This window comes from Tupaia chinensis, unplaced genomic scaffold (assembly GCF_000334495.1).
Source record: "Tupaia chinensis unplaced genomic scaffold, TupChi_1.0 Scaffold000042_1, whole genome shotgun sequence".
NCBI classification, from domain to species: Eukaryota; Metazoa; Chordata; class Mammalia; order Scandentia; family Tupaiidae; genus Tupaia; species Tupaia belangeri.
Genome location: NW_006159497.1, coordinates 2,883,363 through 2,909,726, shown reverse-complemented (window position 1 = coordinate 2,909,726; position 26,364 = coordinate 2,883,363).

Sequence of the window (26,364 nt, the reverse complement as noted above, 5' to 3'; positions counted from 1 at the left end):
CTGGCCTCCTTCTACTAGGTGACAGTAATCTCCCTAGGCCCCAGTAGTGACAACCAACAACATCTCCAGACATTGAAAATGTGTTCTGGGGAAAAATGATCCCTCATCGGAAACCACTGGACTACTACATATAAAACTCTTAGAACAGACCCTGACATCTTATAAACATTCAAACACAAGTTATAATGATGAATTTTATTGTTAGTAGCAGTATCACCAGCAGCAATAATAGTATGCACTAGTTAGGATAATGCCAAGCCTGTTTAAAAAAAAAAAAAAAGAAAGAAAAAGAAATGAAGAAAAAGAAATTTAAGTTCTTTAATAAAGTTTAACTCTTGCTTCCTTAGACGTTGAATGCAGGTGTTTCTCATGGCCTTCCACAAGGCGATTCAGGGCTCCAAGTATCTTTATCTTAGAACATTCCCCTCCTCTCAGCTCTCACAAGCCCTCTGAATTCAGAAATGCATCTTAAGTTTCATGACATAGAAGCAACTCACTTCCTGGTCAGTCACATTCCACTGGTAAGGACTAGTCACATGGCACCATCCAGAGTGAGGGAAGCCTGGGAAATGTAGTCCCTGACTGAGCCGCCATTTCCCAGTAGCAGCTCCATTCACTGGAGGGGGAAGCAGGAATCTGCAGTGGACATTTAGTCATTTCTGCCATCTATTAATGAGCAAGTCCAGAAGTTCTACACACTCTTGTTTCTCTGTATGTGGCCCTCCTACGTTACCTTCTCATCTCTGTGGTGACATTCTACTGTTCCTCATTTACTTAAACAAAAGGGTTTGTTAGAAACCAATAGGAATGTGGGAGAACCAGCTGGAAAGAGACAAGAAGCAAACCCTCACTGGATTTCTGGGAGGCAGGAGTGCTTTCATAGCAGAACCATTGTGGACCTCAAATATACTTATCAGGGTCACCTGGAGAGCTGTCATGAAATGCCCATGCTTAGTCCCCATCCCAGATCTACGGGATCAGAATGCCTGGGACGGGGCCTAGGCAGAGCCTTAAGTCTGGCTCACGGTGTGATTCTCAAGTACAGTCAGTCATGGGCGGTTAAGAATTGCCAGGTCTTCCTCAATGTCTGAAGCGGAGAAAGGGCCGTTTCAGCACACTGCCTCATGGAGACTAGACATGGCAGAGGTGACTTCTTGGAAAGAAAATTGAGATGTTTGTAGGAAAGCAAATGAAATGCAGGAAGCCCAAAGTGACAAATGTCCATATACTTAGTACTGTCATAGGTTATAAATTGTGCCCTGCATCCTCCTTCCCAGCATCAGAACACCTCAGGCCCGGGTGTGCTTCTTCTGGCCTCCTTCCCTGCTCTCATCCTGGTGCTCTGCCTAATGACATGGGCTGTCCTTGGGACATACACATTTTCTAAGAGATCAGGTGGGGGTCAAGTAGAGGCTTTTTCACCTAAGGAAAGTTATCTCCCGTTATGGGATTCCAAGCTCTGTGGCCAAGAAGGGGGATAATACTGGGGAGGCCTAGGGGTGTTTCCATAGCAATTCACATTTCACAGGAGGCTGTGCAGAGAAAGGGCTGTCACTGCTGGGGCACCGCCCTGTCTTAGCTCCCTCCATCTGCGGCTCAGGGTGAAGAGGGAAATGTGTTCAGGAGTGAGCCCCATCCTGACTCTAGGGAGCTGTGTTGCCAGGAAAAGCTGTTCAACCTCTTGGAGCTTTTAGTTTCCACAGCACTGAGAAAGGAGTGATAACAACACCCACCTGGCGAGCTCTGAGAGTGGAGTGGGCATAAACAATGCAATGACTGAGACATGAAATGCAGAAAGCTAATGTCAGGGTCCTCGTCTCTTTGCTCAGTGCCGTTCAGAGTCACAGCCCAGCTCTGCTCTGGGATTGAGGAAATGGGTAGAATATTTGGAAGGACTGGCAGGAACTAGATGCTGTCCAGGTAATTGCTTCTGTACATTTGTTTACTAGAGGAAACTAGAAAAAATATGAGGGGACTTCCCAAAGGTCGTGGAGAAATGGACTGAAAGTACAAGCTTATTTTGCATATTTTTTCATGATGTGCATTTTCTGCAAATTTTTTGAAGCCTCCTTGTCCAGCAAAAAGAATAAAATAAAATACCCAATTTTACCTCCCAAAGAAAAATAATTATTTTTGCCTTTTCTTCCCACACTTTTTCTATTCATGTTTTAATACAATGAAATCAGGTATGCGTGTCTTCTATTTTCTGGATTTTTTTTCTTCATAGCAACAGTTCCCTGTGCTATTTCAATCTTCACTTGACCATCACCTTATGCTCATTAACAGTCCATGAAAAGGGGGTGACCCAGCACTCTGAGCCGATCCTCAATTTTGGACAATGAGGCTGTTGCATATTTATTTTTCCCATTACCAAAGAAAGGTTCAATACATCGTTTCATGACACAAACCTTTGGCCGGATTTCCAGTACATAGGAGGGACTCCTGGAAGCAGAGAACTAGGACAAAGCGAGGAGGGATTCTTAAGGCTTTTTACCCACGTTTCCAGATTGCTGAGCTAGATTTGAAAACAGAGCCTTCTTAGGAGCTTTTTATAACTGTGCAGCTTGGCCTCAAACAGTAACATGGAGCTCTTGGGAAGGAAACGTCCCCGGCAGCAGCTTTCAGCAGATTACAGGACGCCGTGGGAAAGGGCTCAGGAGGCATCTGCTTCTCACCCGATCCCGCTTCCTCCTTCCTCATAATTAAGCTTCAGATAATGTTTGCAATCTCTCGGTGTTTTCCAGCATGTGTCAGGGTGACTGATGGGCTCGTCACAGCTCAGACTCCTATCAACCCGGTGCTGTAACTGCTTTAACCTTCCTTAATACACCGGCTTCAAGGGCAGACCAAGGGCAGGGGTTTGCAGGTCCTCCCTGCTCAGTCTCCACCTCCCTCGCAGTTTCTGTTTTCCTCTCGTCATCCCTACATCCTCTTGCTTCTCGGAGCATCGTCTATAAGATAGACCTAAGGCAGTTGTTCAGCACCATAAGTAAAACTATTCTTAGGTTACAAGCTGCCAGGATTTTGAAGCAAGTGCATGTAAATATTTCATTTCTGACAGTGAGAGTTATTAAGAGGAACCTTGCGCATCTTCTAGAAGAATTTTAAGAGACATTTATTCATTGGCTGCGCCTGGAGCCTATGGAATTTGGTTGATGTGGGGAGGGAAGTGGGGAGACAAATAGCATCCATGAATGGCCTCTTCCTTTTTTACCTTACATTTTAAAATCTAGGATCAGTTCTGGCAGCTCAGCGACTGGAACCAAGTCCCAGGCTAGAAAAGAGGAGAGGGAGAGGGGAAGTCACCTGCTTTCAGAAATGCCCTTTAGATTAGTCTGTTCACAAGATGCCCCATTAAATATAATGGGGCTCAAAATACCAGGTGTCCAGACAGCAGCTACGCTTAATTACAGTCACTACTACCGAGAAGCTGACAGTACGGCTCTCCATTCTCAAGCTCCAGTGCTAGGCCGATATACTCTGGAATCCACACTACAGAGCAGTGAGATACATCTTTGGGCCCATGTTCAAATGAGGAGACCGAGGCTTAGAGAAGCCGGGTGACTCTCCTGTGGCCATGCACACAGTTCGTAAGTGGGGAGTGAGAGTTTACGAAGCAGAGGTACTTCTGAATCCAGAGCAACCCTCATATGTCTAACAGCTGGAGATGGAGCGCAGTGCTGAAAGAGCACCCCTTGACAGTAGGTAAGGATGATGGCATGTGGAAACGCATGGAGGACAGGGCAGGCACTCATGGCCTTGTGGCTGGAAGATAAACCACAGTGCTTCCCACGGTCAGGGCCTGTGCAGAGCACTGAGGACAGAGCGTGTCGTTCAATTCTTACGACGATCTTGTAAAACATTACAATTTCCATTTTACTAGTAGAAAACGATAGGCTTAAAGAGTAGTGCCTTTTCTTGTGGTCATCTATTTCTTTTTTTTTTTTTTTTGAGAGATTTTCACTGTAGGGCGCGTGCGCTCACCAGACAGACAGAGAGAGACATAGAGACAGAAAGCGAGAAATCACCCCCCAGGGGGGATGGTCACGCCGCAATCCCTTCTCCTCCATTCTCCTCTCGGGATCTTGGGCACGCACGCACACGCGCCCGGCGTGAGTTTTAAGCCACCAGGTCAGGGACATGAACCGCGGTCGACTACGTGGGAGTCCAGCGACATAGCCATTACGCTAACTGCTGGTTCCCTGGTCATCTATTTCTGTGTAACAAAGTTATCCCCAGACTTAGTGGCCATTCACCATTACTCAAGATTGTGGGTCAGGAGTCTGGGCAGGGCTTGCTGGGCATGGGTGACTGCAGTTTCTCGGTGACATTTAGCGGGCAGATGGGGAGAGTGGAGGACCTGAGATGTCTGGGATGTGGGCCAGGAAGGCTTGCAGTTTGGGCTCAGCTGGGAACGATACCAAAGTGCCTAGGGGTGGCCACTTCAGCCTGGCTGCTTGGCACCATCAGACCTGGGACATTTCAGCGGAGGATGCCCAGCTGTGGAAGCTGCCAGCCTTTGGTTGGGCCCCGGAAGTGGCACAACTTCCTTCTGTTGTTATCTTTTGGTCAAGGTCCAGATTCAAGAGTTGGGAGGAAATACATCTGTGGTGGCACAAAGGAAGGGTGTGGCTCTGCAATGTTGGAGCCACATGGAAGTCCCCGGTTCAGATCCCAGGTCACCCAGAAACATGCTGAGTGCACGCAGACCTGTGATCTTGGTTTCTAGGTTGGCTAGAAACCTGGGGTGGGGGTGGAGTGTCACCGTGTGATGAGACCTTGTTAAGGTGCTCTCCCTCTTTCTTCTTCCCTACCAAGAATTAAAATAAACAAACAAAAAAAGAATGGGAGGCATAGACCTCACTACTCAATGCTAGAAGTACAAAGAACTTGAGGTCACTTTTGATTAACTCCCTGGCCCAAGATTACGTATTCAGAAAGTGGCAGAAATAGATTTTGAACTCAGCACTTGACTCTAGAGCGACACTTGGAGCCCCCAGCCTCCAGGTAATGGGACACTGACGTTTGCTGTTGGAAAGATGACTCTGGGGCCAACTGGTGGTGTGGTGGTTGTTAAGGTGACTAGAGTCCCACATGGCCAACTGTGTGGTTTGAATTTCAGATCCAGAGGCTTGAAAGACACACCTGGTGCCTGTGTTTCCATGGCCAAAATCCCCTAAGGAGGGAGAAACGGAGAAGAGATTGGGACATTGCCTTTCCCCTGGCAGGGTGCTTTCTCACACTCCCCCTTCCCATCGCTGGGGAGCACATGTACCCTCTGGCTAAAATTAAAAATAATAATATTAATAAAGACAACCCTGACTCAATGACACTACTGTGGGAAGGGTTTCTCAGCTCCTGTCTACAGAGAAGTGGACTCTGATCAGGGCAGTGGCCTGCTCAGAGTGGCAGGAACCCCATTTACCTTATTTCATGACCCAGGTTTTTCTGCCTCAACAGTGTAGCAATAGTGCTTTGACACATCGATGACATGAGTGAAACAACCAGGGATCCAGTCATGCCAAGTGTGCAGCTGACACATTCACATGTTTTCTGACTAAGGCGATAGAGTAGTAGAGACAGGGAGTAAAGGATCTTGTTTTCACAAAATGGATCGTTAGGACCCAGTATTGAAGACAGGCATCTCTTACCCTTGACAGAGGACCACGACCGTGGGGTTCTGATATCTGCTCAAGACTCACTAAAAGGGGACCAGCTAACTTTGCTGTTACCAATATCCACTAGTATACGTGAACACAGATCAAAGAGGAGTCAAGGAGGGAGAGAGGAATCACAAGTCATGGGTCAGCGTCCTGCCCCAGCAACCTGAAGATAAGCCGAGCTCCGAGGGAACGTCTTGTAGCTACTGGTAGACCAGCAAGAAGGTGATTTGGCCTACTCATGTGCCTTCTTTGACAACCACCCCTCTGTGCTTATTCGAGCATGAGCAGGAGGGAATTGAGCAGCTTTGGTCTCTGCTTCAGTCCTGCGTCCTGTGAGTGATTCCCCTGGCAATACTCTACTCCGATGTGAGTGTCCGAGAGTTACAATACTACGGGGGGGAGGGGGAGGTGCAGGTGGCATGATGGTTACATCACTGGACTCCCATGTGGTTGACTACTGTTCAAGTCCCAGACCCTGTGGCTTAAAACTCACACCGGGTACATGTGCGTGTGTGCCCAAGATCCAGAGGAGAGAATGGAGGAAAAAGGATTGCAGCATGACCATCCCCCTGGGGGGTGATTTCTCTCTATATCTCTCTCTGTCTCTCCAGTGAGTGCACATGCCGTATAGCAAAACTCTCTACCAAAAAAAAGAGAATACTCCAGGGGAGGTGAGTTTGAGCCATCAGCTTGTGCACCTATGGACCAGCTACAAAATAAGGCATTGAGAGACATTATATCACCAGGAAAGTTTGAACGGAAGTGCATTTTCTGTCAAGGAATCGTGTAGTGGGATCTTGGCAGTGCTACATCGGAGAGGTGTGGCCAAGTTTGTTAGCTCTATTCACCCAAACCAGTTTCTTTTCCTAGTCATTCAGGTTGACTGCATACCCAAATCCCCTTGCTGTTACAGAGGGCCATGAGACTGAGTTCTAGCCAACAGAATGTGAGCTGAAAAGACACAAGACCCCTCTAGGTCTGATCCATGAAACCCACCCACTCTGTTTCTCCACACAGTCTCCTCCTGCAGCCTGGTTGGGACAAAGGTGCCATCGTGACTTCTGAAGTTACATACAAAGATGGCAGAGTCTCTTTCAGCCTGGGTCCCTGAATGCTCATGCAGAGGAGAGCTGACGTCCACTGTATTCTCCCGCCTGGTAGACTGTGAGCGAGAGATGCGTATCCTCTATGCTGAGCCATTGTACGGTGGTTCTGTTTGTTTCCACAGCTTAGATATCCCTGCCAAATAAGGAGGCCTTCACTCACAGGACGCCCTACGCGCCCCACGAAGGTGCAGCATTTGGACACCTTCCACACACAGGGCATCTGTGGTCATTGGGATGAGCTGATGATCAGCGTCGGTAGCAGGTGATTTCATCTGTCACATGCTTAAGTAGAAAAGACTTTGCCCTTTCTTTCACATTTATCTTCTCAGACCCAATGGCAGAGCTGTTAAACCAGAAAATCAAAGAGAAAACAGCATGAAAGAAAAGGCTGTGTAGTCTCTCAGTTGATCCCTCTGGTCGAAGCCCGGGTAGCACACTGAGAGGAATGGAGGAGATGAACTTTAGATTATATTGAACCAGACTGGAGCGGACTGGGATTCTCAGGCTGGGGAGCTCTCTGGGTCCTCCTGGAATGTGGGTTCATTGCTGAAGGAGAAGCAGGTTGAAGGAGTCTGTGATGGAAAGAGAGACCTCCGTGTCAGTGCCTTCTTCCACATGGTGGTGGTGGCAGACCATTCCGTAAGCTGGTCCCATCAATGCCCCCAACTGCCCGGCAAGATCAATGCCCCCAATTGCCCAGCAAGGATGACTTGATAGGCCACAGGGCATGGGGAGTTAACATTTTCATCTGAATAACTATCCACAAAAGAAGTCAGCAAAATGCCGTCCCGTGAATAATGTCCTCGTGGGCTTCTGCCTGGCATGCCGGTTTCAGTGACCTGCTGACTTCACGGGTAAGGGGTTCCCTATTTGGAACAGTGGTGCTATTTGTTGACGGGGAGAGGAATCTGAAGGGCCAGAAGGGCAGTGCTTGAGGAAGGATGGGATTATTCTGATTATTATTCCTGCATGGCAATCTGCTCTGAGCAAAATCTGCATGGCTGTGGGGCCCCTACTATGGATCCTGAAGGAGAAAAGGGGACGAGAGGGAATCAGAGGGCATGGTTCCCACAGAGGGATAGAGAGAGGGTAATATCCAGCCAGGGCATAGCAGGCAGTTGCTGTGTGTCTGGATTTGGGATAGAGTGTGCAGGGCAGTGCAGAGAGCAGTGTCTAGAATCTTAGGGACCTGGGTTCAGTGTGCAGGCCTACCACTTGCCAGAGAAGTAATTAAACCTCTTTGGCCCTTATCTGGATGCATTTAAATTGAGATCCATCAGCTGAATGAGCTAATAAATTCCCTTGTGTGCTTAAGTCATTCTGCATTGTTTCTGTCCCATGCAACCTGAAGAGACCTGCCTACCACCACCTTGCAGAAGCAGTGAAGAGCCAGCCCACACCACTCAGCACAGGAGGCTCAGACAGCAGACTGGTTTGGAGCATCAGAAACCAGACGGTGTTTGGGTGTCTCAGACGGGGCGGAGGGAGACTAAGTGGTTTTGACTGAGCAATGACCTCCCCTCCATCAGTTAACTCAGTGCTGACATCTATTGATCTGCAGGAGTCCCAGGAGGGCATCCTATCAGCACTGAGTGAATCTTGAAGGCAGCTTTGGAGTCTGGCTTGGGTTCAAACCCTGTCTGTGGCACTCTCCTGCATGGCCTTAGGGAAGATCCTGTATGTCCCTAGCCCCAGTTTCCCTGTCTGAAAAAGTGACATGAGAACTGGTTCCAAAGGTCAAAAAGGAATTCCACTCCAAAGGGTGGAAAAGAAATGGCTTATATCAAGTTTCAAGCACAAGTAAAGGGGAAAACCTTCAAGTCAGCCTTTGCAATTTCAAACATATGTAGAAAAACTGAAGAAGAGGAAGGGAAATGATTAAAGGGATAGGAAATAGCCAGAAAAAAGCTTTAAAGAGCTTCCCGCTGGGAACTTTCTATGTCTCTGCTGCACCCTGCGCTGGTCCACAGAATGGCCCACCTCAAACGTGGCTCTAATCAAATCAGCTCCCCACTGGAAACACTCCTGTGACAGACAGCTGCTGTGACAAGATCAGAGCCGAGAGCTGCAGCCTGGCATCAGCAGCCTTTGCAGAAGCCCCACCCACCCGCCTGGCCTCTGCAGTCCCTGTGAGCTTGCCCGACGTGTGCTCGAGCCACGCGGGTCAGACAAGCCGTGAGCTCTCTGGTTGCTCATTCCTGATCAAGCCATGAGCTACACAGATTGGAAGTGAGTACCCAAACCTAACAGAAGTATGATGACAAAAATCCAACCTGCATGCACTATAGAGAGGGTTCCAGCTGTCTGGAGGGTCCTCAGGAAGTTTTGCCATTTGCTTTTCATGTATTTGTCTATTATGTGGAACTGCAAATCATAAATGAAGTATGACTTATCTGCAGTTGGCCACAAGCCTCAGCATCCCCTATTGTTTACCGTATGCCTTATTTTCTTTGGTGTGCTCCCTTGTCTGAGTGGTTGAAAGCTGTTTGTTGTCCCTTCTTTCTCGAGAGATAAAAAGGTCAACATTTATATAAGGCCTTTTATTAACATTGAGGTTGGGTAAAGTTCTGTTTTATCAAATTTGAAATTTATGTTTAATTTAGTAAAAGTGAATACATTCTCAATGTAAACATTACAAACACTTTAGAAAAAGAGTTCCCCATGATATTCTTTACCCCATCAATTCTAAACAAGTTCCAATTTCCTCCTTGGAGGTAAATCTTTTATCCATTTGATAGCTGTCTTCCCACACATTAGGAAGGCATCTCTATGTGTATGTGTGTGAGGGGGTATTTATAATAATAATTTGTACATGTATGTTAGTTGTTTTGGAAATGTGTACCACCTACAGTTACTGTTCGATGTCTTTCCATTTTCATTAATGGTATATGCTGCAGTTTTTAACATCAGAACAATAGAATCCTCCTCAAGCTGCACAGTATTTTATAATATGGATGCATCATAATTGATTTGGCTTAAAGGACCACACATTGGAAGTCCTGCAGCCCTGTCTAGACTACATATGTGTTTTGTTTGGCTAGAACCATATTTTTCCTGTTACAAACTGGTCACACATGCTTTATGTAAAATAAGCAATCTCTGCTTTCCCCGTAGGCCTCACTACCTCTATTCTATCCCATGGGCAGAGGAGCATCCCCACCCTGTATTTCGGCCATTACAGTTTTTAAAAAATATGTCACTATCAGGAACAATGTTGCAGTGAATGGCTACACACAGAGCTCTCTATGTTTGTGTGTGTTTAAGATGAATGCAAGGAGTGGACTTGCCCAGTGGGCCAAGGGAGGGCTCTATTATGGCAACATGTGCAGTTGGGAAATGCACACTGAGAGTACGTCGTGGAGGACATGGGAGTCATCGGCTGAGGGCTGTGTTGTCCTCGGGCTCTGAGAAGCAGACGAGTTCTACCTAAGGCTTGTAGCTGCTGAAGGCACGTATCCTTCCCATGTTCCTGTTGGCTTTTAGCAGGGAAATGCACACGCTGGTGCACGCATGCACACGCACACACACACACACACGGGGTGATGCAGGGAAATACGCCTGTGTGTGCACACACCCCCACACGGGCTGATGCAGGGAAATACACATGCCTGTGTGCACACACACGCACATGGGCTGATGCAGGGAAATGCACACGCCCATGTGTGCACACACACGCACACAGGGTGGTGTAGCGAGGTGTCTCCTCTAATTGTGCTTTAGGGATGTGGTGGATTCCTGGGGCTTTCCCCAGCCCCCCGCTCTGAAAGGGCTTGAGAAGAATGAAGGGAGGAGGGAAAGCTCTGACCCTTCCTGGCATGTCTTACACCTTGCGATGTTTCTCCAGGGCTGGACCCGGATTCCTGGTTTGGCAAACCTTTGGCCACAGTTAATGGACTCTCTGGGCTGAGGTCGCTCTGAAGCTGGCCCGCTGTTTAGGAGGCTAATGGAGCATGAAAGTGCTCTGTGGGCGGCCGGCTTTACCTGAGCTCTAGCTGGGGCTAGCGGTGAGGCGAGGGCTGGTCTGACTGTGGGGGTGAGTGTGGAAGAGGTGCTGCTGGTGTTGGACCAGGGTGAGCTGCAAGGGCAGGTCTGCTAACCCACGACGCCATGCATGCCTAAGCCCAGCTGCATCCTGGGACTGGCCCGTGTCTTAGCTCAGACGTGCCATGATAAAACTGCAAACTGGGCTGCTTAAACTATAGGAGTGCCTTTCCCACCATTGTGGAGACGAGGGCTGACAGCAATGTGCCAGCAGAAGAGGTCTGAGACGGCACTTTCCTAGGAATGCACACTCCTCCTCACTCTGTTCTCATGTGGCCTTTCCTTGGTGTGCACGGGGAGAGGGTGCAAGACAGAGAGAGCAGGCTCTCTGGTGTCTCTTTATAAGGGCACTCATCACATCGTGAGGGCCCTACCCTCATGACCTTTAGACTTAACCACTTCCTAAAGGCCCTGTCTCCAAACATCTCACATCGGAGATTAGGGATTCAACATAGGAATGGAGTGAGGGGATTGCTTAACTCAGCTGCTAGCAGTCTGCTAGGAAAATATGCCTGAGGTTAGCCAAGTGGACCTTGAATATATGATAGAAAGTTATAGGGCAGGAAGTTCCTTGACTTGTCAGGGGGAGAAACAACAACAAAAAAACCCTCTCCTCTGTCCCTAGCTAAGGGACCTTTCTGGGCATGTATCAATAGTGGTGGGTAGGGTCTACATAAAACCTTTGATATCGGGAGGGCTTATGGGTATGAATTGGGTTTAAATCTAATTTCCTGCATGTAAATATCTTTCTGACCTTGGAAAAGTTGCCTAACTTTCTAAGCCCCGATGTTCTCATCTATGAAGTGGGGATAATAAAAGTTGTTCTGGAGATTAAATGAGATTTTAAAAATGCGAAGAACTTGGCACAATGCCTAGAGGCCTCTTTCTCTCACAATATTTGGAGGCATTTTGCAAACATGCTGTTATCGCTGTAGTTATTGCTTTTCCCCTCGTAACACTGATTCAAAACTTTCAGAAAAAATTTGGACAATGTCTTCAGTGCCTCTGCTTTTCCAGTGTTCATTTCATCATGATCAGTACATGGGCATTGCACACAGCCCTTTTTGTTCCTGGCAAGATTGTTATAATGTGTTGAAAATATTAATTATCCTCTTCACCTTATACACAGGACTGGAAAACAAATCTTGTTGCCGTGCTCGGTGGAAGAAAAAGTACCTCCGAGTATGTGCACGCGTGTGCATGCATGCACCTGTGTCCCTTCGGGTCATAACGAATTATTGATGCCAGTTCCTTTAAAAAGACAATTAATCCAATTACCTTCTTATAGAATCAATACTAATGTCTTTTTTATTTAACTTGCAGGTTTCAGCAAGTCTGGCCACCAGCAAAGCTGAGGTAGGAAAAGTGGTTTTGCTTTCTCTTTGGAAGACATTTTGAAATGGTTCTCTTTTGTGATGGAGTGAGATAAGTAGTCTGGTTGTGATTCCTCTATGCATGATCTCCCAGTGGTTTGGATGGTATGTTGTCAGTTGAGCGGTTTCCATGGTGCCAGGCTTTGGGCTGACCAGGTCACCCGCCTTGCTGTTCATAGAGCGTGTCCTGAGTAGCCTGGTAGAGACAGCTGGTGGCTTCAGAGCTCATCCCCCGTTGCTCCTGCCATGGTGACTTCAGTGTTTCTGTATACACATTGTGATCCTGCCCCACCGAGACCAGCCCTGGCTTTGGCAGCAAGACCTCCATCTGTCTCTATGACGTTTCCCCATTCCTTCTCTTTTTCTTTTCCCTGTTCAACCTCTGAGGCATGACGGAACCTGATGCTGACAACACAGGTAAAGAATAAAAGAGAAGTTGGTCAGGGGTCCCCAGCAAGGTGACTGCCCATTGGAAATTGTCAATGATGGGATATAATGGACACCTCTGAGCTACACACAGTGCCATGGACTGGGGCTTAGGGGAGACTGTTAGTGAGTCACAGCTCACTTCCAAGTCTCCATGTGGGCAAAGGAAAGGGACCCGGCCCGAGTCTCAAGAGCCCTGGTTCTGTGTGACATCCTGCATCATTGTGACCCCAGAGACCACTTTCCTCATGTATTCAGTGGGGATCATTATACCTCCCTTTAATCCATCACAGGGTTCTCTGGGGGCAAACCAAAAGAAGGGCTTCAGAGACAGATTCTGGCTGGGTTCTACAAAACACAGGGGAGATTTCTATCGAAGAGCGGAGGACACTCCTGTTCGAATGCCTGCATCCGTGGGTACAATAACTTGGTAGCTTGGCATGAGAAAGTTTACCTGGAATTGTGATGCAGGGCCAATCTAAGTTGTTATTTCAGATGCTTCGTGAGGCAGATGTTTGTGAAGAAGGGCACTGAGAGGGGCAGGGGTCAGAAGCACAATACTGCACAGAGGCGTGGAGCCACTCTTGCCACCTCTTCCCAAGGATCTTGTAACTTGAGCAAGTTCTTTAAGTGCACAAGCTTCTTTTCCTTGCTTTCAGAATAGGAATCACAATGCCCATCACATGAGGCTGTTGAGAGTACTCAAATGACAAGTGCAGCACTGGAACGCCAGGTTCCATTTATCCAGTACCAATATGTGCCATTTAATATGTAAATGTTTACATGCATCATCTTTATAAAATCCTTATCAAAATCTTGGATGTAGATAGAGGCTGTGGTAGTCCCCGTTTTGTAGATGGGTGAACTGAGGCTTAGAAAGGCTCAGGAATTCCTCTAGGGTCGTTTATCCGTTGAGTAAGAGAGCCGGGATTCAAAACCACATCTGACAGTGTACGGAGTGCCAGCTGCTAACTGCCATGCCACATAAACCACCCATATCCTGGTCTGGTGTTCAGTGTCCATTCAAGGCTCAGCTGGGCCAACCCTGAAGGGCTGTTTCTGCCTTCTAGATCCAAACACCTCGCTCCTCTGAGCTCAGCACCATGGACAGCTGCCTGCTTCCTGGTCTCTTTCACCTTCTTTTTCCCAGGCCTGTTCTCACACTTGCGCCTCATTTAGCCTTAAAAATAACCAATAGGCGACCAGCAGTTGGAGTAATGGCTGTGTCGCTGGACTCCCACGTAGTCCACCGCGGTGGCTTAACCTCACAGCACAAGATCCCAAGTGGCGAATAGAGGAGAAGGGATTGTGGTGTGGCCGTCCCTCCTTGGGGGTGATTTCTTTCTCTCTGTCTGGTATAGGGGAAAACCTCTCCAAAAAACCCCCCAAAAATTAATGGCTATCACACACCCTGGGGGGTGATTTTTCTCTCTGTCTACTATAGGATAAACCTCTTTAAAAAAATTGATCAGGAAAAAACTTCTTCAAAAAAAAATTAATCAACAATAAAATACCCTTTCACCTGTCACCTCTTTCCAATTACTTACCGGTCACACGTGGCAGGATATTCCTCACCACCTTCCACAGGTTAAAAGAGGTTGGGAGAACTGAAATTCTCTACACATTGGAAAAATAATGTTTAACGATCCACAATCCCTCTCCTGCTTGGGCTCCCAGGAAGGACGAGTGCTTATGTTCCCCAGAGTGACGTATGTCAGAATGTTCATAGAAGTTTTATTTTTTTATACTCCAAACTGGAAACAAATGAAAAGTCTATTTATTTTTCTTTTATTTATTTTTTTTTGAAAGGTTTTTGCTATAGGGCATGTGTGCTCGCAAGAAAGACAGAGAGAGACAGAAAGAGAGAAATCACCCCCTGGGGGGGATGGCCATGCCACAATCCCTTCTCCTCCATTCTCCTCTCGGGATCTTGGGCATGCAGCACACGCACCCAGCATGAGTTTAAACCACTGGATCCAGGACTCAAACCGCGATCGACTATGTGGGAGTCCAGTGACATAGCCATTATGCTAACTGCTGGTCCCACAAATGAAAAGTCTATTGACAGGATAATAAATAAGTAAATAGTTGTGTGTTTATGCAATAGAATATAAGATACCAATCAAAAAGAAATTATCTAAAGATATATAAAATAGCTTATATGAATCTCAGAGATACAATGTTGAATGAAATACCTGTCAGAAGAAAAGAATAGTCCCTGTATGGCTTTGTTTACATACACATAAAAACAGACGATGCTCATATCTGGTCATCAAAGTGACAAAAGTGGTACCTCTGGGGGTGTTAGCTAGTAGAGCAGAGGGAACCCACTAGGTTGTGGGCAGTTCAGCACTTCATCTGGACATGATTACACAGGTAACCATCAGATATCTGTGCCGAGGATGTGTGCACTTTACAGTGTGTAATCTGTACTCGGAGAAAGAAGTTGACGCTGCTCAGTGAGTGAGAGAGAGAAAAGGAGTGGGAGAGGAGAGCGTAAACCAGAATAATGGGGAAAAAGGCAAAGAAAATGATCAGGGTAGGGGAAGTAGATGGAGGAGAATGGGAAGAACAGGTAAGCACAGAATAAAGAGAAAACTCCAGGTCAAACCCAGCCTAAATGAATTTAGTCATTTATTTATTCATTTTTATAATCTAGGATTTATTTGAAATTTTGCCAGAGGGTGCATACATTTGCTGGAAAAAGAGAAAGGGAAAGTGAGAAGACACCCTCGCATGGAGGATGATCATGCCACAATCCCACCCCCTCCATTTCTCCCTTCTCTCAGGTTCTGGGCACACACACACACACACACGCACACATGCCCAGTGTGCTTTTCCAAGCTGCTGGGTCTGAGACTCGAACCACACACCATTTAGGATCCAGCTGCCTTACCCACCATGCCACCGGCTGGCCTTATTCTAGGATTTTCTTTTTAAAATTTCCTTTCTCCTCTCCATTGTTTCGAAGGCTAAATTATAATTGCTGCAGCCAGATCATATTTTTTGCACTACTGCAGGGAGGTAACCTTTCATTAATTGAGTTTCTAATGGCAATTCGTCAAAGCAAGCAATCATCATTATTTAATGCGTGATCCACATTCATGGCATGTTCTGTTAGGTAAATAATAGTCACTCGAGGAAGGCACTTTTGTGAGGTCCTCTCCCGTCTCAAATGACTTTTTCCCTAAGTAGAGACAAACAGTTGTAATTTAAGCAGAACCAACCCCACCTGTGGAAGACACATTGGTTAAAGGGAGACAAAAAGAACTACAAACGCACAGAATCAGTGAGAATGAGTGGCTTTGCCAGTCCCCTTTCTCTCTGCAGATTGACAGTGAATATGTGAATAACGTTTGCTAAATCTGGACTTTGAAAACATGACAGCAAGCTGTTGGTGCCAATGATTTTTCATGGCATATGCCACCCCTTCCTGCACCACACACAGTTTTAATAAGATGGCACATGGGCTATTGAGAAACGTTAAAGCCCTGCAGAGGAAAGAGCTTTATCTTCTGACCAAATTCTGCCCAGCAATGTTTATGACAGCTGAAGAATTTATCTTAAATTCCCTCTGCTAGCCGCAAAGCACCTGGCCCTTTGTCCCCAAGCAGCCTGTAAGAACCAAACTAAGATGTCACATACATAATATAACAGATAAATGGCCCAATTTCCATGTCCACATGATGAATGGAATGCAAGTTCAGCACATACATATTTGCACATTAATTGGCCCTGCATGGTTCCATTTTGTTCCTAAGTTGCTACTGTATGTCTCGTGGACTCCTTCCCCTTCAGAATCATTAAGCCTGTTTTATCGCACAAATGCATACACATTTCCCCCCTATTTATCGTCACGCAGCTTGCCCTGCTGAGAGAGAACCAAGTTACCTGGGCATAGCTATTGGATTGCAAATGCCTCCGTCTGAGCTCACTCCACCACCAACTGCACATTAACACAAAGACCTGAGACCCAGTCCCACACTGGCTATGCTGACAGTCAGACAAAGGAGGTTGCAGAAGAGGATGTTGGAAAAAAAATCATTTCTTTTCAGTTACCAGTTGGTTTCTTGCCTCACCTTAATGATTTCCTGTTGATAGTTTAATGGCAATATAAACCCAGTGGAGGGCCTCAATTTTGATAAATTGGCCTGCTCCTATTTCATGGCAAAGCAATCGAACTGAGATTGATTGATATTGCAGTTTTGCTATCCCAAATAATTGCAGTGGCAAACTACACAGGTGGCAAAATCCAGTGGCCTTGGAAAAATGTAAGCAGAATATCTCCCACCAATTTTTTTTTCCCTTCTGGGAGAAAACTTAATCCCAGGCCAAGTAATCATTTATTTTTTCTGTCTTAAGCCTGAGTCTCAGGAAAGCAAATGGGTGTGGTAGTGCTTAACAGGTTAGAAGTTTCCTGGTCCATTTGAAGACAGCCCCAAAGCTTGGAGAAGGGGTTGGGATGCTTTGGCTGTGAACAGAAGATCAGTCCTGGCCATTCTGACTCATTGGAAAAACCAGCATTTTACAGGGATGGTTGAGCTGTTGTTCTATGAAGAGGCTTACGGAGGGAAGAATGTGAGCTTTGGCGTCTTATAGACTAGGTGGGGATTGTGGGTCCGCGATTATGAGTTATATGATGGTGAACAAGACACTTGATTGATAAGCAAAATGGAGCTAATGAAACAGCCTCGAGGTCGGTTTGAACTTTAAGGTGGTCAGTGTGCAATACCTACCACAGAGCCTGTGCAAAGCAGGTGTTCAACAATTGTTGCCTCCCCATGTACATTTATATTTTATATAAAGTAAAACAAATCAATAACCTAATTAGAAATTATTTTGAGAAATGATTCAGACTTTGAAAACTTACAGTGATAACTTTGTTTCGTGGATGTACTTGACACCAGCCAGGTGGAAGTTGACTTCTGTGGCTTCATTCTGGTTGGAGTTCATGACCAAGGACATGCCCACCCAGAATGGTGGACGCTCACAATATCCTCTTGAAGAGTCAGCAGTACTTTCCAACAAGCACTCCTGGCCTTGTGTCATTTTGCTCAATCACACTTTTACGGTCTTTGTCCTTGAAGCCAGCACAAGAGCATATTTAAAGAACCCTAAGACAAAAATCATCTGGTCTTAATTTGTGGGCCCAGACTTCTTAGATGAAGATATATTGAGTTATCGAGAAAGTCATGCCATATTTTCAATGCAAAAATGTGTCATGACTTTCCCAACGACCTGGTAGTTGGAATTTTCAAATTTGATAGACATTTAAGGGACAGCTTATTATATTCTAGACCCACTCTCAATGTTGGACATACAAATTTAACTTCGCTATAAAATCATGCCCTCAGAAAGTTTATGGTTCGATCCTGCTGGGAGGGGTGGTTATAAATGTCACAGCATCAGTTGGGTCATGAGTGCCAAGGTTCTCCTAAGCACAAAGCCCTCTTCATAAGCCAACCTTCATATTTGGTAAGTTTTGGATCCGGGTTCCAACACAAGCGAGCTTAGAGAGGCAATAGCTCCTTACAGAGGCCTCCCAGAGGAGGCAATGTACATACTGGATCCTCACAGAGGAGTTAGTTTGTCTTTGAGTGAAGTTTAGAACCTGAGAGAAGCCACAGATGTGAAGAAATTGCCTGCTTAGAGAATAAGTGTTAAAGTAAGTGTGGGAACAGTGAGAGGCAATGGGAGCAATCAGAGTGAATGCAAAGAAACTCAGGTCAAGTATCTTTATGGAAAACAAAGAGTAAAAAGTTTACAAGAAAGAGATGGAACTGTTGAATGACTCCGTGGGGTCAAGGAAAATAAGGGCTGGGTTGAATGCACTGGGTATGGCCAGTATTCAGTCATCAGCATCTTTCACAACAGCCTTTCCAATGTAGGTGTAGGAAGCAGAAGTGTGATGTGGGTAGATTAGGGAGTAAATGGAAGAACAGAGCACACTGTAGACCAGCTAGCCACTCAAGGACCTCGGCAGTTGTGCTAAGAGAATGATGGTCCCCTGGCTTGAAGGAAAGACAGAATTTTGGAAAGAAGTTTTGAAGGTGGCAGAGGCTTGGAGAAGAGGCCTCAAAGAGTACCATTGTGGGGTCAGAGCACATAGGTGTTTCCAGGGTGATCAGAACACCTTTGAGAGCACTGTGCTGTGTTCGCCTTTGCACCATCATGGTTTAGCACTACGCTAGGGATCCGCAGCCTTGATTGGACTGAGTAAGAGTGTGTCTTCCTTTGTGACATTGAAGGGAAAGGGAACAAGAACAAGTGTGGATAAATTTTAAGGAGAAAGAAGTGAAATTGAAAGAGATTATGCTTGGCATTCTTCATTTTCCCAGTGAAGAGCAGAGGGAAATGTATGTGCTGAGAAGGAGAACAGAGGTAGAACTGGGGGTGAGAGGGGAAGTAAGTAGAGAGTGGGAACAGCTGATATGCAGTGCTGGACAAAGGCTGATTAGCCAGGGAGACCAGGACAGGAAACGGACAGGCAGCCCCTGGGGAACGGTGAGCCAGAGCCTGCCAACACAGATAGCCCGGCAGCGGCAGGACTGATGACCGTGCTGTGGTCACTATGTGCTTTGCACTGAATCCCAGGCACTTGTCCTCTTCAAAGCAGTCCTGGGAATTGGTATGGATATCTCCATTTTACAGATGAGAAAGTTGAGGCTCAGTGAGGCGATCATTCTTACTTAAAAACTCAGTATGGGAACCATCTTTGGGCCAGGTCTTCCAAATGCAACACCTGGGCTCTCCCCACAGGGAACAGCAACATCTTCATTGCCTATTCCCAACTAGTGGTGAGACTCAGGCAAATTACTTAACCTTTATGTGCCATGTTTGTGTCCGCCATAGAATGGGAATAACTAAAGGATGAACCTTACAGCTCTTCTTTGAGAAGGTCAAAGGCAGGCTGTAACTTACAGGAGGTAATCAGCATGTTACCTGGTGCCTAAATAGCCCTTGGCGTATGCTGGTCATCATGGTTGCCCTCATTAGTTTGCTTGGCGACCCATTCTGAGCTACAACAGGAAACAGCAGAGGTGTCAACTAGAACAATTCATAGTCTCTACACCAAGTGACAGTGTTTGTCCTAGAGCCTTCCAGAAGCACCTTACTCCATGGAAGTCAATGAAGAGTCCCTGGAAAAGTGAGCATTTATAATGTTCTCTTTTTACTTCTTCTATTTTAAAAGCAAGGTTTTGTTTTGTTTTGTTTTCACTGTGATGTTTTGAGAATGAGTTAGGATTCCACCATTTGCACATTGCAATGGAGGTTGACAAATGGAACAAGAAATAAATAAAAGTTAACTTTAAATTACCATCTGAGTACAAACCAGGCACTCCGATGCTCATTTTATATGCTTTTATATACCTAACTCATTTTATATGCCTTTCCTTATTTCATTGCATCCCTACAGTCACTCTCTGAAGTGAGTACTGTTATTTTTCTTGTATTAGAGACGAGCAAACTGGGGATTGATGTGGTTAATTAAATGGGTCACGGCAGTCATAGGAGGGACATCCAGAATGACACCTATGAATGTCAGACCACAAAGCCAGCTGGGGTGTTCAGGAAATGAACTCAGGAGTCTCCTCTCATCTCCTAGAGGCAAGGGTGGGCCTTATAACCTCAGGGAGAAAATGCAATCCCTCCTCTTTCCAGTTTCCCTCTCCTTTCAAGGCTTCCCCTGCTGCCGCTCAGCAGCCTTGTTGACTCTGTGTTTTAAGATTTTGTGAGAGCTCTGTGATCACAAAACTCATTCTCACAACCATAAATTATTTCCTACAGTTTTGACACCATTTATTTCCATAGCATTATACATTCCAACCTTCTGACTATTTAAGATCAAAAGATGTGCTCCGGGCTCATATCTCACTCCAGCTCTCAGACTCTGTGCACCAAATTAGACTGAACGGCAGCGCTCCAGCCTGTCGCAGTCTGTAAGGTTGCATAATTCCAAGATTCAGCATGTTTTATCAATGGCAAAAGGAGAAATGGACTCACCCGCAGAAGTAGTGGGACTTTCGGAGAGGAGTCAGGGAAAGGCCAAGAGATATGACCAGGGAAGGGGATGCCGGGACATTCAGAATTAGTCTAGGGGATGGGAAGTGACATTGGTTGATTTTGGAAACCCCATCCAAGGGTGAAGAGTTACAAAGGGTCAGAGAAGGAGGACGAGGTCCATGTAGGGTCCCCCTAAGAGAGTAATATAAATAGTGATTCTAGCCAAGGAGGAGGAAGAAGCAATGCGGCTGTTACCCAGGCTGGGCTCAGGAGTTCTGGAATGGAACAAACCACATATTTATTAGCAGATGGACCTCTTTGGAGGGACATGCTTTGATTCAGCAAGCTTAAAGAGCATCCAGTTTTGGAGAGCCATTCTTTAGACTGTGGTAGAAAAATGAATAAGACACTTTTTCAGCACTCAAGGAGCCTGTGATCAAGTAAAATACAGACGGGTGAACAGATGCTTTCAGTGAAGTCATAATGGAGGTGAGTTCAAGGCACTGAGTAAATGCCTACCAGGAGATGCCCACATGTCCAGCGAAGCCTCAGTTAAGATGGTCCTCGTTCACCCACTTGCCCTTTCTCCAAGGTCACATAGAGGCTCTGGGGGCCACATATCGGGCATGGCCATACCACACTATGTGACATCTCTTAATCTGGAAGCAAGATGGATAAGCAGCGAAAACATGTCTTTGCATTAGACTGTGTGTGTGGGTTAGGAATGGAGGACAAGGTGACTCTGTGACAGTGACAATGACAATGGCAGTGATGGTGGCAGTGAGAACAACTAACAGGTACTGACTGTCTTCTGTATACCAGACATCCTGCTAAGCTTTCTACATGCATTGCCTTTCTTCCTCTTCCTCTTCTTCATTTTTTTTAAGAGAGATTTCTGCTATAGGGCACATGTGCTCACTGGAGAGACAGAGAGACAGAAACCAAGAAGTCACACACACACACACACACACACACACACACACACACCCCAGGGAAGTTGACCATCCTGCAGTCCTTTCTCCTGCATTCTCCTCTCGGGATCTTGGGCACACATGCACACAAGCCTGGCGTGAGTTTTAAGCCACTGGATCCGGGACTGGAACCACGGTCAATTACGTAGGAGTCCAGCAACGTAACCATTACGCCCTCTGCTGGTCCCTGCATTACCTTTCTTATTCCTTCCAACTCACTTGGATAGATGAGTGTTAAGGTAACCTCCATTTGGGGGATGAGAAAACCAAAGATCAGAAGAGTTCAAGGAACCACATGGCCATATGGCTAGCAGGCGAAATTAGTATTTGTTTCTGTGCAGTTTGCTTGCTGACCCAGCGGCCTAGCTAAGATGGGGGAGCTGGCATGAAACCCCCCCTGGGTTAGAGTCTGCATTGCGCAGCACAAATCTCTCATGACAAATGATGCTAACACACTTTAGAGAAACTTCGTGACTATGCCTGATTCTCAGCACTAATGTAGCTTGACTTGGGGCTGATATCCCACTTATCTTACCAGAATGACAATTAGGGGGCGAAAAAAATATTGCTATTCTGGCTTCCTCTATTGAGCTATGAATAAATGATGATAGCTGTGAAATAGTGTGGTGTTTAGATCATTTCTGGTAAATTAAAAAACCTAAAAATTGAATAAAGTGGTAATCCATGCAGCCATTTAAATAAGAGGAATGAAACAAAATTAGTAAACTCTTTTAGTGTCTTCCTGGCCTTGTCATTCTAATGTAATTAGTTTGCAAAAAAATATTAATTAATACTCAAACATCTGACACATTTTACATGTTGATTTGAAACGTGTTAATTATGTTCTATGCTTTGCCCTGGTATGGTCTTCACCAGCAGTACAGGCAGATGCTGGTGCCACAGCCCCTCCTTGCAGATAGATGGCCAAGGAGATACGGAGAATTCCTTGCTGTGCTTGCAGCGGGGTGCACCTTTGGAAGGAAGGAGAGAGCATACTACATGGAAGCCGCATGTTGGTGGTTTGGGCTAGCGTGGGCTCTGACGAGTTCCCATATACTGGCTCAGCAGGGTTTTCCGGTGGTGAGTGGGAACTGGAAGGAGTGCTGCTGTCTTTGCTTGGACTGCATTCTTTCAGTTTTGTGGACTAGGTTCTGCTAGATCTTGCAAAAGGGTCATATCCTCATGTCCTAGAGGGAGGTACTGAGTACTGGGTGTGTCTCACAGCAGCGTAGTTATGAACATCGTTAGAGGGTGTGGTCTGCTTCTTTGTTTTCTTAATTAATATATTCCACAGGAAAGACTAAGCCATGCTGAAGGGACGGTTGACAGTGAAGTTCCGATGGCTTCACAAGCGTTTACTTCTCCCTCATGCTATTGACACCTGTCCCACGGGTGTGGGGTGACTCTCTGGGGAGCTTTCTCTGGGTGACAGCCTAACGACACCAGCTTCTTCTACCATGTGTCATTCACCCTCTGCCTACCATCACTATGGCAAGGAAGAAGAGAGAACAGGGACTCTCTCTTGAGCTTTTCATGGACTCAGCACAAACGTGGTGCGGTGGTGCAAACTTCTACCCACAGTCCACCAGCCAGAGCTCATCTCCTGGCACTCATGACCAGGGCTCTCGGAGCATGTGGCTCCTCCCTGGGGGTCAGACGCCTGCAACAATGTGATAAGGATGGCAAGGACGGTGACGATCATCTCTGTTCTCATCTCCACTCTTGGGCAACACCAAGCCCTTTGCTGTGGTTATTTGCCAAGATCCTACTTGCCCACGCTTTGCAGTGTATCTGATGGTCTTGTATTCTTTCCACCCTAGAGAAGAGGAAGCAGTGACTTGGAGGGCGAGACGCTTTGTCAGTGGTCTGACGGCTAGTAAAGGGTACAGCTTGGATTCGACCCCAGTTTCTACTCCATGGTCTTTGCCTCCCACAATTCTTGCCAGGTTTCCTTTCACATCCTAGGAGAAAAACTGGGGATGACTCTTAGAGAACACCCATGAAGATTCAGAGGATAAAGACCTGCTAAATCTCCAGGGAATGATATAATTGATGCCCCAAGTTTATGCAGAAGCTATTACTTTCAGCCAGCAGATTCTCATTCTGCATCATATTTGAATCTTATAATAATCCTATGGAGGATTTGGGAAGAATATTATTAGCTCTTCTTTATAGATGCAGTATTAGAGAGCCCAGGAGGTTAAAAGACCTGCCGGAGGACGCCTGGTTACTCAACAGCTTTCTGGAATCCCGACATAGACTCTCTGTGTCTATGGGGCTAAGGTCTTCAAGACCCGAGACCACGGGCCCTTAACCTCGTTTGTTCCATAAGCTACTGGGCCATCTGGAGAGAACTATGGATCTTTTTGCAGAATAAAGTTTAAAAATACATAATATAAAAATGCTTAGAATCACAAAGAAAACTATATTGGAATACTTTTATTAAAAAATTAAAAATGGGGTTTAGTTAAATCTCTGTTTTCTTTACCCACACATTAAGCAAGCAGGTCTGGTAATTACCTCAATTTGCAAGTAGTGATAACCATTATGGTATTTTGAGATATCTGCAACAATCATAATGTAATGTGACTGAAAAGGAACGTGCGATTTCTGTTGGTGACAAAGTCACAGGTACTGGTGGTGTTACTGTGATTTTGTTGCTCACGGTATGAGGAAGGGGAATACTATGTTGCACTTAGAGACTACTGAGAACAGTTTTATGTTTGCTATCCCAGTTCCCCATTGAGTTCTTTGCACAGATCCCTTCAAGGTCCTGGGTCCACAGTTAAGAACTGTCCATCCTTGGCTCTGGGTTGTCTTCTGATTCTACTTGGTTCAAAGTCTGGAACTGGATGAGCCCAAGATCAAAGTATGGTTAAAAAGCAAAGTTTGGTTTTATTGCATTCCTCCTGAGTAATCCACGTCCAGTGCCTGGTCTTTCCCGTCAGCTTCTTCTTTTCCAACATAGCACATGTGGCATTTAACAGACCCAGCGGCAACTAAAGGTCACCTTTTGACCCCAACTCTAGGCACTACTTTGAGTCTCTTTACCCATTATTTCACTTAATTCCAAGAGATTCGATCATCAAATGTATTTTACACAAAGTAACAATGGGACTTACCATTTACACACATTTGCCATGTACCTGGCACTCTGCTAGGCACATTTTTTTATCCTAAAACAATGATCGCTACCATAATGGTGGCAGCAATGGCTGAGACTTAGCATTCCCCAGATGCCAAGTTGATTATGGCCTAAGCATTTTCCATACTTACTCCATCCCCACCACAGCCTTCCTATTAGGTCAATATTAGTTATTTCCACTTCACAAAGCAGGAAATAGGTGCAAAGAGGTTAAGAAACTTGTCTGCTTTATGAGACTCAAAGGCTGGAGCAGGAGAATGTGTAGATGACTAAACCATGGGAGATTTCTATGGGCTCTGCTTGGAAAAGTCATATAATGCATCGCTTCTACCTACTTTCACTAACTCACTCAGTCTCATGGTCCCTTAAGCTGCAAGCGTGGACCAGCAGGTGGCATGGTGGTTAAGGCACTGGATCTCACATGGCCAACTCCGTGGTTCGAGTCTCAGACCTGATGGCTGGGCACATGTGCTCACATGCCCAAAATCTTGAAAGGAGACTGGAGGATAAGGGACTAGGATGTGGCCATTCCCCCTAGAGGGTGATTTTTTGCTTTCCCCCTCTTTCTGTGTGCCCTATAGCAAAAATAAAACAAAAGAAAGAAAGAAAGAAAAACTGCAAGGGTGACTGAGATGTGTCGTGGAGGCTGGGAACCCAAGGGGAAGAATAAATGGGTTTTGTCGAACTCGTAACTGTGTCCCCACAGGCATGAGGCTCTGGAAAGCCGAGGCCCAGTGAGAGCAGGACGAAGGGCTCAGTGCTGAGGAGGTAGTTCTACCCAAGCCTCACCCCAGTTGTGGGCCACAGCCCCCATGGTGGCTGGCCCTGACCCTAACCCGCCTCCTCAGAGGCCCCACGGGTCGATGCTGTCCCCTAGAAAGCTTGTCAACTCAATTTAACACAAACACATTACCGCAAATTAAAGAATGTGAAACACCTCATGCTGTGGGGATTTGGACTCTGGGTCTATTTTTATAAGCCACAGAGAGTCTAAAAATGAAATATTGTCAAACAGAAAGCGGATTAAAATGTATAATAGTTTATTACTATACATTTAAATGAATATTTAAAATGTAGTTCTATTTTTTAAAAGAAAGTGGCTGTTGACTTTTTTATTTTTTTCTCTTTGGTTTGTATTTGTAATTCGAATGATCCGGCCTCTGCCCTTAGGATCTTCTGCTACGTGGGGCAAGAGAAGTGGATGCTTGAGCCGTGCCCCACTCAGCACCTTGTGCTGTCATGCCTCTGTCTTCAGATTGGGAGGTTATAAATCTCAGCTTTACATTAATAAGTTTTGAGGGGGAGTAGAATGTGGAACGAAAGTATCAAAAGAGACCTAGGAGTAAGAGCTCGTGTTGATGTAAAAACATGTTCACATTTCAGGTGTTTTTTAAAATATGTGCATGTGTGTATTTTTAAGCTTTTTTATTTTAAAAAAAGTTCATTTATTTCTCCCATAAGTGAAGCCTGAGAGAGAGAGAGAGAGAGAGACAGAGACAGAGAGAGACAGAGAGAACAATAATACATTCTCAACAGAGGAGACAGAGACAGCACCCTTAACAAGGGAGACAGAATCAGCATCTTCAACAGGGGCGACAGAGACAGCACCCTTAACAGGGGAGACAGAATCAGCAT